Source organism: Otolemur garnettii, unplaced genomic scaffold (genome assembly GCF_000181295.1).
Source record: "Otolemur garnettii isolate 467f Iridium unplaced genomic scaffold, OtoGar3 scaffold00110, whole genome shotgun sequence".
Classification (NCBI taxonomy): Eukaryota; Metazoa; Chordata; class Mammalia; order Primates; family Galagidae; genus Otolemur; species Otolemur garnettii.
The window spans coordinates 5,393,566-5,404,883 of record NW_003852505.1 but is presented as its reverse complement, the minus strand read 5'-3'; the positions used below and the strand labels follow the sequence as shown (position 1 = coordinate 5,404,883).

The following is an 11,318-nucleotide window of genomic DNA, read 5'->3' as shown; positions in this document are numbered from 1 at the left end:
CAAATAAAATTGCGACACCTGCTTTTTTCTGCTTTCCATTTGCTTGGAATATAGATGACCATTTCTTCACCCTAACACCCTAAGATGAGATTCTTGTATACATCAGATGTCTGGTCTGAGTTTCTGTATCCAATCAGTCAATCTGTGCCTCTTTAAAGGACACATTAAGCCATTCACATTGATTGAAATTATTTATAAACCTGATAAAATTTTAGATATCAAGTTGTTTGAAAGTCCAGTGGACTTTTTAATCCTTTTGCCACTATGGAAGTTGGAGTTTGATCAATATTTTGTGTTATTTTACTTTTGTGGTGGAACATTGCGCTGATCATTATGGAGGATAGGTCTGAGAATGTCCTGGAGAGCAGTTTAGTTATGGCAAGTTTCTTCAACATATGAATGTCATTAAAGTATTTAATTTCTCCATCATAAATGAAACTCAGTTTAGTAGGATACAGGATCCCAGGTTGAAAGTCATTTTGTTTTAAGAGATTAAATGTCAATGACCACCCTCTTCTGGCCTGAAAGCTATCAGCAGAGAGATCTGCAGTCATTCTAACATTCTTCCCCTTGTAGTTTATGGTTTTCTTATGTCTCACTGCTTTCAAGATTTTCTCTTTCATATTAACTTTAATGAAGTTAATTATGATGTCTCTGGGGGATGTCTTATTCGTGTTGAGTTGTTCAGCCAGGGTCCTGAAGCTGTCTGAAATCTGAGTTTCAGGATCTCTTGACATATCTGGAAAGTTCTCTTCCATAATTTCATAAAGAAGAGCTTCTGTTTTTTGCAAAGCAACTTTGTCGCCTTCGGGGATTCCTATAAGATGAATATTAGTTTTCTTCGAATTAGTCCAGAGCTCTCTGAGAGAATGATCCATTTTTGCTTTCCATTTCTGATTCTCTTTGGATGTTTGGACATATTCACAAGCTTTGTCTTCTACATCTGAGATCCTTTCTTCTGCCTCTGGCACTCTGTTACCAAGAGATTCTACTGCATTTTTCAGATCTTTCAGGGTTGCAATCCCTTGTCTTAATGTTTCAAAATCTTTGGTGGTTTTGTCTTTGAATTCGTTGAATTCTTTTTTTTTTTTTTTTTTTTTTTTGCTGGGGCTGGGTTTGAACCCACCACCTCTGGCATATGGGACTAACACCCTACCCTTTTGAGCCACAGGCGCCGCCCATATTTGTTGAATTCTTGAGTGAACTTTTGGAATGCTCCTTGAATTTCTACTTTTATCTTTGCCTCTATTCTGTTTATCTTATTTGCAATCCAAATTCTGAATTCAATTTCTGACATCTCAGCCATTTGTTTATAAAAGGGATCTTCAGTTTCGTCTGCCACATCCTTTCTTGCAGGGGTTAACCTACTCTGGTTATTCATATTACCAGTCACATCCTTTCTTGAGAGGTTTGATCTACTCTGGTTATTCATATTACCAGAGCTTTTCCACTGATTGTGCCCCATGATTACTTTACCTCATTTGGCTTTTCCTCTTGATTTTTGTCAAGGACCTGTACAGTGTTACGGCCTGAGAGACTGGGGACCTGCTTGGTGTTGTGGGAGCTAAATGGCTCTGTCTTATTTTCAGCTGGTCTCTGTTCTGCCCTAGTGAATCAGTTACTCTTATTTGAAGTCTCTGCTGTGGACAAATACCAGCAATTAAGTCACCCCACTCCCCACAAACAACAATTGGGCAAGGAAAATCAAACCTTCCCTCAACCATACACCCAGGGTGCCACTTTGGATAGTCTTTGGGTGATTTGCTAAGTTCAAGGGGTCCAAACAGGTTATCCCAGTCAGCACCAGTTTCAGCACCAGGTGGGAGTATTCAAATGTCTCCAGCAGCTAGATAAGAGGGGTCTTCTCACAGCTCAGATATAACTTGCTCCAGTGCTCTGTGAGGGCAAATGTACCCACCCAGCAAATTAATTAGTCTGGAAGTCACCCAGAAATCTGAGTCCGTGAGAGAGAGATGAGGCCTGATAACCTTATAGGCTGGGGTAGTTCAGTTCAAGCCCCGCCCCTAGTTGATATTGTTCCAGCTAAATTCCTCTGCAGGTCAGATGCTGCTAGAGCTGATGGAAAACTCAGCCCTGGGCAGCAAGCAATTAGAGTTTACACTCAGGTGTCAATTGTAGCCTCTGCCCACCCACTGCATTTGTCTCAGCTATATTCTGCTGAGGGTTAGGTGCTATTATGATAAGCAGTCCCTATGAGTCTGTGAGCTGCATGTATTCTAGTCCTCGCACTCCACCAGGTCGGTACTCACAGAATTTCCCAGATCCACTCCACCAGTGGCTGTCATGGGAGAAAAATTCCCCAAATCTCTGGTTACCCAGAGAGACAGTGTGTGTCTGTCCAGAATGGCCTCAGGGATGCAACCCCCTCCCAGTGCTACAGCTGCCACTCTCAGGATACTGCCACTCCTGTGTAGCTTCCTCTCAGCTGACCTACCTCTCCTCACTCTCATGCCACAGAGTCAGCAGCACCAGCCCTTTCCCCCTCCACTCCTCTCAAGGAAATGCCCAAGTATCTGGACTCCATGGGTGAAAAACCTCCAGACCTCTGGGTGAGAGTTGGAGGGGAAGCCATGGAGTTCAGAGTTGCTGGTAGGGAATATATACAGTTCTATATAGTTTTACAGTTTTATGCCTGGCAGGAGGGTGCTGTGGCACACCAGCAGGAGTAGGTGGTCCAGTTTTTAGGGGGTCTCTCCTGTGGGATAGAGTGGCAGGATATTTGAACTCTGCTCACTTGCTTGTATGGAGTAAACTGCAAGCCCTTCTTGTGGGGAAGGGGACTCCCATCCGCTTGGTGGTGGATTTTGTACCTTTTGATTGTATTTTTGGTGTCACAGCTCGCCTCAGCAAGTTGAAGTGCGTTCTTCAATCTTCTCTCTTGGCTCCACTCCAAACCATCAGCTCCCTTACTAAACTTCTGTTCTTTAAGTCTCCTTCTGGATGGGAGCCTCTGCAAAAAGCTGTCTGCAGTCCACCATCTTGTCTCTGCCCCTGGCATTTAGGCTATTTCCACATTTTGCTAATAGTAAATTGAGCTGTGATAAACAGTCTACTACAATAGTCCTTATAGTAAAAGGATTTTTTTTCCTTCTGGGTAGATGCCCAGTAATGGGATTGCAAGATCAAATGGGAGGTCTAGTTTGAGTTCTTTCAGAGTTCTCCATACTTCCTTCAGAAAAGATTGTATTAGTTTTCAGTCCCACCAACAGGGTAAAAGTGTTTCCTTCTCTCCACATCCACATCAGCATCTGCAGTTTTGAGATTTTGTGATGTGAGCTATGCTCACTGTGGTTAGATGATATTCAGGGTAGTTTTGATTTACATTTCTCTAATAATTAGGGATGGTGAGCATTTTTTCATATGTTTGCTAGCTATTCCTCTGCCTTCCTCAGAAAAAGTCCTATTCATCTCTCATGCCCATTGATATATGGGATTGTTGGCTTTTTTCATGTGGATTAATTTCAGTTCTCTGTACATCTTAGTTATCAAGCTTTTGTCTGATTCAAAATATGCAAACATCCTTTCTCACTGTGTAAGTTGTCTATGTGCTTTGGTTTTTGTCTCTTTGGCTATACAGAAGCTTTTCAGTCTAGTAAAGGCCCATTTGTTTGTTTTTGTTGTTACAATTGCCACAGAAGTTTTCTTCATAAAGTTTTTCCAGAGGCTGATATCTTCAAGTGTATTTCCCATGCTTTCTTTGAGGATTTTATCATTTTGTGCCTTAAATGTAGGTCTTTTATCCATCTTGAATCAATTTTTGTGAGCGGAGAAAGGTGCAGGTCCAGTTTCAGTCTTTTACATATGGATATCTAGTTCTCCCAGCACCATTTAAGGATACTTTCCCCTAGTGTATGTTCTTGTTTGGTTTATCGAAGATTAGGTAGCTGTAAGATTTTAGTTTCATTTCTTCATTTTTCTATTCAGCTACAGATGTTTATGTCTCTATTTTTGTACCAATATCTTGCTGTTTTGACCAGTATGACCTTGTAGTACAACCTAAAGTCTGGTATGCTAATGTCCCCAGCTTCGTTTTTATTACTAAGAACTGTCTTGGCTATACAGTTTTTTTTTCTCATTCCATAAAAATGAAGAATTTTTTTCCAAGTCTTGAAAATATGATGTTGGTATTTTAATAGAGATGGCATTGAATCTGTAGATTGCTTTGGGAAGTATAGACATTTGAACAATGTTGATTCTTCCCAGCCATGAGCAAGGTATGCTATTCCATTTGTTAATATCTTCTGTTATTTCTTTTCTTAGGTTTTCATAACTTTTTATAGAGCTCCTTCACCTGTTCTGTTAGGTATATTCGTAGGTATTTTGTTTTATTTGAAGCTATTGTGAAGGGGATTGTGTTCTTAATTAACTTCTCAACTTGGCTGTTATTGACATATACAAAGACTACTGATTTGTGGGCATTGATTTCATATCCTGAGACATTACTTATTTTTTCATGACTTCCAGGAATGTGGTGGAGTCCTTGGGGTTCTCTAAGTATATGATCATATTGTCAGCAAAGAGGGAGAGTTTGACCACCTCTGCTACCATTTGGATGCCCTTTTCTTCCTTCTCTTGCCTGATAGTATTGGCTAGAATTTCCAGCACTACGTTGAATAGTGGTAATATAGGACAACCTTGCCTGGTTCTAGTTCTAAGTGGAAAAGCTTTCAGTTTCACTTCATTCTATGAAAGATGAGCTGTGGGATTGTTATAGATGACTTCAATCTGTTTAAGAAATGTGCCACTTATGCTTATACTCTTCAAAGTTCTAATTAGAAAAGGATGCTGGATTTTATCAAATGCTTTTTCTGCATCCATTGAGAGCATCATATGGGCTTTTTTTGCTTATGTTGATATGGTGAATTACCATCATAGACTTGCATATGTTAAACCAGCCTTGCATTGCTAGGATAAAACCTACTTGATCATGATATATGACTTTTTAATGAGACGTTGTAGTCAATTGGCTAGGGTTTTTATTGAGAATTTTTGCATCCATATTCATTAGTGAAAATTGGTCTGAAGTTTTCCTTTTTATTACAGCCTTTTCCTGGTTTTGGTATCAGGATAATGTTTGCTTCATAGAATATGTTGGGGAAGATTCCTTCCTCCTACCTTACAAATTTTTGGAATAATTTCTGCAGTATGGGAATAAAGTCTTCTTTGAAAGTTTCATAGAATCTGGTGTGAAGCCGTGCAGTCCAGGTAATTTATTTGTTGGGAGATTTTCTATTGTTTCTTTGATCTCAGTGCTTGAAATTAGACTGTTCAGGAGATTTATTTCTTCCTGGCTAAGTACAGAAAGAGGGCGTGATTCCAAATATTGATCCATTTCTTTCACATTGTCAAATTTCTGTACATAGAGAATCTTGGAGTATTCAGAGATAATCTCTTGTATCTCTGTGGCATCTGTTGTTATTTCTCCTTTATCATTTCTGATTGAGGTTACTAGAGACTTTACTTTTCCATTTCTAGTTAGTCTGCCCAAAGAATTATCTATTTTATATATTTTTTCAAAAAGTCAACTCCTTTTTTCATTAATTTTCTGAATGATCCTATTGTTTTCAATTTCATTAATCTCGGATTTAATTTTAGATATTTATTTTCTTCTACTGGGTTTATTCCTAATTTTTTTTTTTTTAAATCCAGGTCCATAGGATAGTTTGTAAGTTTTTTGATCTCTCTTTCTGTTTTTCAGTTGTAGCCATCTAAAGCGATAATTATTTTTCTTAGAACTGCTTTTGCTGTATCCCACATATTTTGGTAGCTTGTGTCTTCATTGTTGTTATGTTCAAATAAGTTAATGATTTCTTCTTTTACTTGTTCCTGCACCCAACTGTCATTCAGCAAAAGATTGTTTAATTTCCATGCCTTTATTTAGGGTTCAACTTTTTTTGGAGTTGACTTCCACCTTTAAAGCCTTGGAGTCTGAGAAGATACAAGGTAAAAATTCAATTCTTTGGATTCCATTGAGGTTGGTTTTGTGTCCTAAGATATGATCATTTTGGAAAATGTTCCATGGGCCAATGAGAGAACGTATACTCTGTAGCTTTGTGTTCTATCTGTTATTGGCACATATAAAGGCTACTGATTTGTGGACATTGATTTTATATCCTGAGACATTACTGTATTTTTTGATCAATTCCAGGAGACCTGGGGTGTTGTCCTTGGGTTCTCTAAATATAAGATGATATCATGAGCAAAAAGGGAAAATTTGATAGTTACTGCTTCCATTGGGATGCTTTTATTTCCTTCTCTTGTCTGATTACATTGGCTAGAACTTCCAGTACTATGTTGAATAGTAGTTCCAAGTATGGCCTTCTCAATTGCCACCCAACTGGGGGAAAATCTGCTCAGATCAGCGCCCACAACTGGCTGTCGTATACTGTTTAGATACACCCACTCTTCTAGGCTATCCTCTCAAAGGGCTACCTCCAGCCCAGACCTCTGTGGAGGGGCTGAATACTCCCGCTTACAGAAAACTTGCCTAGTGTGTCACAACTCTGTTGCTCCAGATCATGGACTGTGTTCACCCCCTTGCCACCTTGGTGTACACCCAAGCCACATTACCAGGCAATGACTCCTCACCAGGTACAGCTTGGCATTCTTCCTTTTCTCAGTTGTACTAGCAGCATTGGGCCAAATGCACTTTCTGGTCCGTCATCGTGCTCTGCCCCACATTTAAAACTCTTGACTATAAATTTATAATATCAAAATATAGAATAACAATTATGTAATCTAATGTTATACATAGATCATGAGTGCTGGTTGGAATTCCAGATTAACTACTGCTAAACAAAAAAATAAATATTCAAAGGCCAAATTTATAGTGAATTATTATGTTTGACAACTTTCATGGGTATATTTATGCTAGCAGTGTGACGGAAGTAATCAGAGAGTTGGAAAGATGTTTAAAAAGTTAATTTTTTTTGGTAAATGGCTTTATTTCTTTCAGGCTGACATTTAATAATAATAATATCATCCTTTCAATTAGAGGTATTGATTCTTAATGCTCCGAATGAGAGCAAGGGCCCTGATCTTTGAAGAACCTTAAAATATAGCAATCTTTGTGCTCAACTCTTCTTTCCATTCTATTTAGCTTTTTGATCACATAACAGCAGAGCAAGAACATGATTTTTCTGACTGAAGGTCAACCCAGTGAAAGTGTTGTTGAGCTGTAGGAATGGCCTACCCTTCCTGTTTCTACTTAATTTCTTTCCCCTTCTTTGACTTGCATTGGTGATTCTGTCTCCTGGGCATTGGGAGACAGAACCACTTACATTGATTCTGAGAAACCTAACCCAATCAAACTGGATTAAGGAGAAAACAACTTAAGAGGCTCATAAAAGAAGAAGAGAGGAGACAGTCACTTATATTGATAACACAAGTCAGAAATTTTAGCCTTTCCAAGAATAAACTGAAACCTGCAATGTTAGAAGCCTTTTATTGAACATCACACTGAAGGCCAAGAGACCCTGTAACTTTCCAATGGTCCTCCTGCAGTCTAACACTTTGAGTCATCCCCTGTGCTTAGGATTCTTTAAAAGCATCTTCTCTGAACCAGAGATGCGCCAAACTCCTCAAAATCTGCAGAAGTGACCCACATCTGCTTGAAAGAGCTTACAGAGGTCATTATGGATGCACCTATCCATGCAGAAAAACATCTGTCTTGAGAAGTCATGATCTTGATGGGTGTTCCTTTGGAAGCCTGTTGATCTAGTTCTTTTGTGAGCCTTTCCTTCAGTCCAGGAATAAGTGTGGTTCCCCCACACAGTACAATGTCTGCAAAAAGGTTCTTTTGCAGGTCAGCGGGACATTTCATAATGCTGCTGGAGACCATTTTTGAGAGTCCTGGACTCTGGCTGCCTAGCTGGTCAGGTGCAAAGAGAACCTCTGGTGCTTGGTATGATGGGTGCCCAATATGGATGACATTCCCATCTGGAAGTCTGTATTCTCAAAAGACTTCCTTAGGTGGTTTGCATAGCTCTTTCTCTGGCTCCAAGAAAAGGTAACACAGCTTCTCTTTAATATCATTCACCAAAGCCTTGTTCAGTGTGCGAGGAAAAATACATGCTCTCGGAAAGAGGAGTTGGATGAGGTGCTCCGTGATGTCCCTCCCTGCCACATAGAGCTGGGTGACTGCATGAGGCAGGGCGTAACCCTCAAAGATGGGGACAGTGCAGGTGACCCCATATCCACTGTCCACCACCAGGCCTGTGATGCAGGCAGAGGCATAGAGAGCTACCACAGCATGGTTGGACTGGTAGAGAGCAGGCACATTAAAGTTCTTAAACATCATTTCAGCAAGCTTCTCTCGAGTCTCCCTTGGGTTCAAGGAGGGCTCTGTCATCAGTACAGGTTGGTCACAGGGTTTTACTCCCAGGCGGCATTCAAAAATGTATTTCCAGAGTTGCTCCATGTCATCCCATCCTGTTATCAGTCCATGTTCAATGGGGTAATGCAAATATAATGTATCATACTTGGACTGGGCTTCCTCCCCCACAAATTACTTCTTCTTATCGCCTCTTTCTGAAGGAATGTTAACTTTAGGATACCCCACGACAGAGTTAATGACATGACGAGGTCCAGTCTCTCCAGAAAATCCTACTTTGCATAGTCCTGAACCATCATCAAAAATTACAGCTGGAATATCTAAGACATGTGGATTAAACATGTCTGCTTCGTCCTTTCCTGAACCTCACCAACTAAAGGAAAGAACAGTTAGGCCACTTAGTGACACAGGTACCTTTGGAGGTTTGAATGCCACAGGATTTCAGAATTCTTAGGCTGTCACACAGGTAGAGCTAGCAGGTGGTCTCCAAGGCACCAGGGCACCCCATCATCAACCCACTAATCTTTTCTCATTTCTGGCAGTCTAGGTCCTGCTGAGGCTACTTCACGGATGATTGTCCTTTATGTCACAATTTAGCCAAGGCAACAATTGTCCTGCGTGAGTGTCAGAGGGGCAGGGTCTGTGAGCCACCAGTGCTGCTTATCTGATGAGACATAAAGCCAGGGAAGGCAAATCATATGTAGGAACAGCTTTAAGGAGCCTGTGAACCCAGAGCAGAGGCCAGTTGTTAGAACATAGTGAAGTTGCCAACTGTGTGCCTGTCCCCAAGACACTCTCTACTCTCTCTGCTCTGGTGAGCTTTGTTCTACAGAATGGTAAAAATATCCTTCCCTTTGCTAAGGAGAGTAACTAAGCATCAGACATAGGGTCAGCTTGGAATAAGGATATAATCAACTCAAGATATTCTTTCTTTTATTGCCCTTTACATTTTTTTTGTTTGTAATGGTTTTATTAAAATACATTTTACATACCATACATTAACACACTTGAAGTGTCCATTTTCCTGATTTTAGTATGGTTACAGATATTTGCCAATATTTCAAAAATAAATAAAGCTTACAGAAACCAAAATAAATGAATACACCTCATAAATCATCCCAGTGTTCCTTAGCTACCACTCCTCATTAAATCATCCACCTGAGTCCTGTCTAAGCGTTGCTAATCTATTTTTTGCCTCCGTACATTTACCTTCTCTTCATTTTCTCATATAAACGGAATCATATAATATGTGGCCTTTTTTGTTTGGATTTATTCATTGTATATTACCTTCAAATATCATCCATTATTTGGACATAACGTGTTTTCTTTACATACCAGTTAATGGGTGTTTAAATTATTCTTTTATAATGAAGTACACTTCTAGAAACAAAGATCTATGTTTTGTGTGGACTTATTTTTTTATTTCTTTTTTGTGTGTGTACATATAGACATATTTATATATACGTGTATATATATACCATTCTACAGAATATATATATGTGTACATATGTGTGTATATATACCATATATCTATATATATATGTGTATATATGTGTATATGTATACTAGAATTGGGATTGATGAGTAGAATATGACAACTGTATGTTAAAGTACTTGAGTCAGTTTCCTCTAAGTCTATATTCCAAAGGGTTGTGACATTTTATATTATGAAACTGTGTAGGAATATACTTACTTCTCCATACATGATTCTCCACACTGTTATCTGACTCTTTTTTTTGGCTGGGGCTGGGTTTGAACCCGCCACCTCTGGCATATGGTTCCAGCGCCCTACTCCTTTGAGCCATAGGCCATGCCCTGTTATCTGACTTTTTTTTTACATACACCAATTGATATGAATTTTTTTATTTGCTAGTTTTTACAATATCTCCAAATTGTATATAGAATCAGCACACTGTACCCCATGACTGCATTAATGTACACAGCTATGATATAATTAAAACAAGCCAACTCCTTGTTTCAATAACTTTCTAAATTATTCTCTTTCTTCAATTTTATTAATCTCCGATTTAATTTTTTAATTTAACATTGCTTTTATTCTGCACAATTCTTTTGATTGTTTTGATGTGTTTTGTGTCTTAGGACATGATCAATTTTGGAGAATGTTCCATGGGCTGATGAGAAGAATCTATATTCTTTAGTTTTGGGATGGAGTGTTCTCTATATATCTATCAAGCACAGTTGTTCTAGGGTCACATTTAGGTCCCTGGTACCTTTTTTAAGTTTCTGTTTAAAGGATCTGTCCAGCTCTGTAAGAGCAGTGTTAAAGTCCCCCACTAATATGGTGTTATGGGATATCATATTGCTCAGACTAATTAAGGTCTGTTTCAAGAATCTGGGAGCATTTGAGTGCATAAGTATTTAGAATACAAGTTCTTCTTGTATTTTTCGCTTGACCAATATGAAGTGTCCATCTTTGTCTTTTTTGACTTTAGTTGCTTTAAATCCACTTGTTTGTTAAAATAAGATTACAACCTCTCCTTTCATCTGAATTCTGTTTGCCTGAGAAATTGTTTTCCATCCATTAACTATGAGTTTACATTTGTCCTTTGAGGCTAAGTGTGTTTCCTGCAAAGAATAATTGGATGGTTTGTGTTGTTTTTTTTTTATCCAGTCAACCAATATATGCATCTTCAGAGGGAAATTCAAGCCATTAATATTTATTGGGATAATTGATAAGTGTGGTGGTGTTCCATTCATCTTATTTTGTGGAATTCTGCTGCTAAGTTTTATCTTTTGCATCATTGTGGAAGCTAGGTTTGTCCTTTAGTTCTGAATGCTTACTTTGCTTGTGGTCCATTGTGATGATCAGTGTAGAATGGGTCTATGTATTTCCTGTAGAACTGGTCTTGTTGTGGCAAACATCCTCAATGTTTGTATATCAGTAAAAGATTCTATTTCTCCATCAAATTTTAAGCTTACCTTAGTAGGATATAGAATTCTCGGC

General features: G+C 38.9%; 1 pseudogene; it reads right to left on the bottom strand.

The window, feature by feature from the left end:
- Positions 1-7,561: 7,561 nt before the first annotated feature.
- On the bottom strand, positions 7,562-8,695 carry LOC100950331 (annotated as a pseudogene).
- Positions 8,696-11,318: the final 2,623 nt, after the last annotated feature.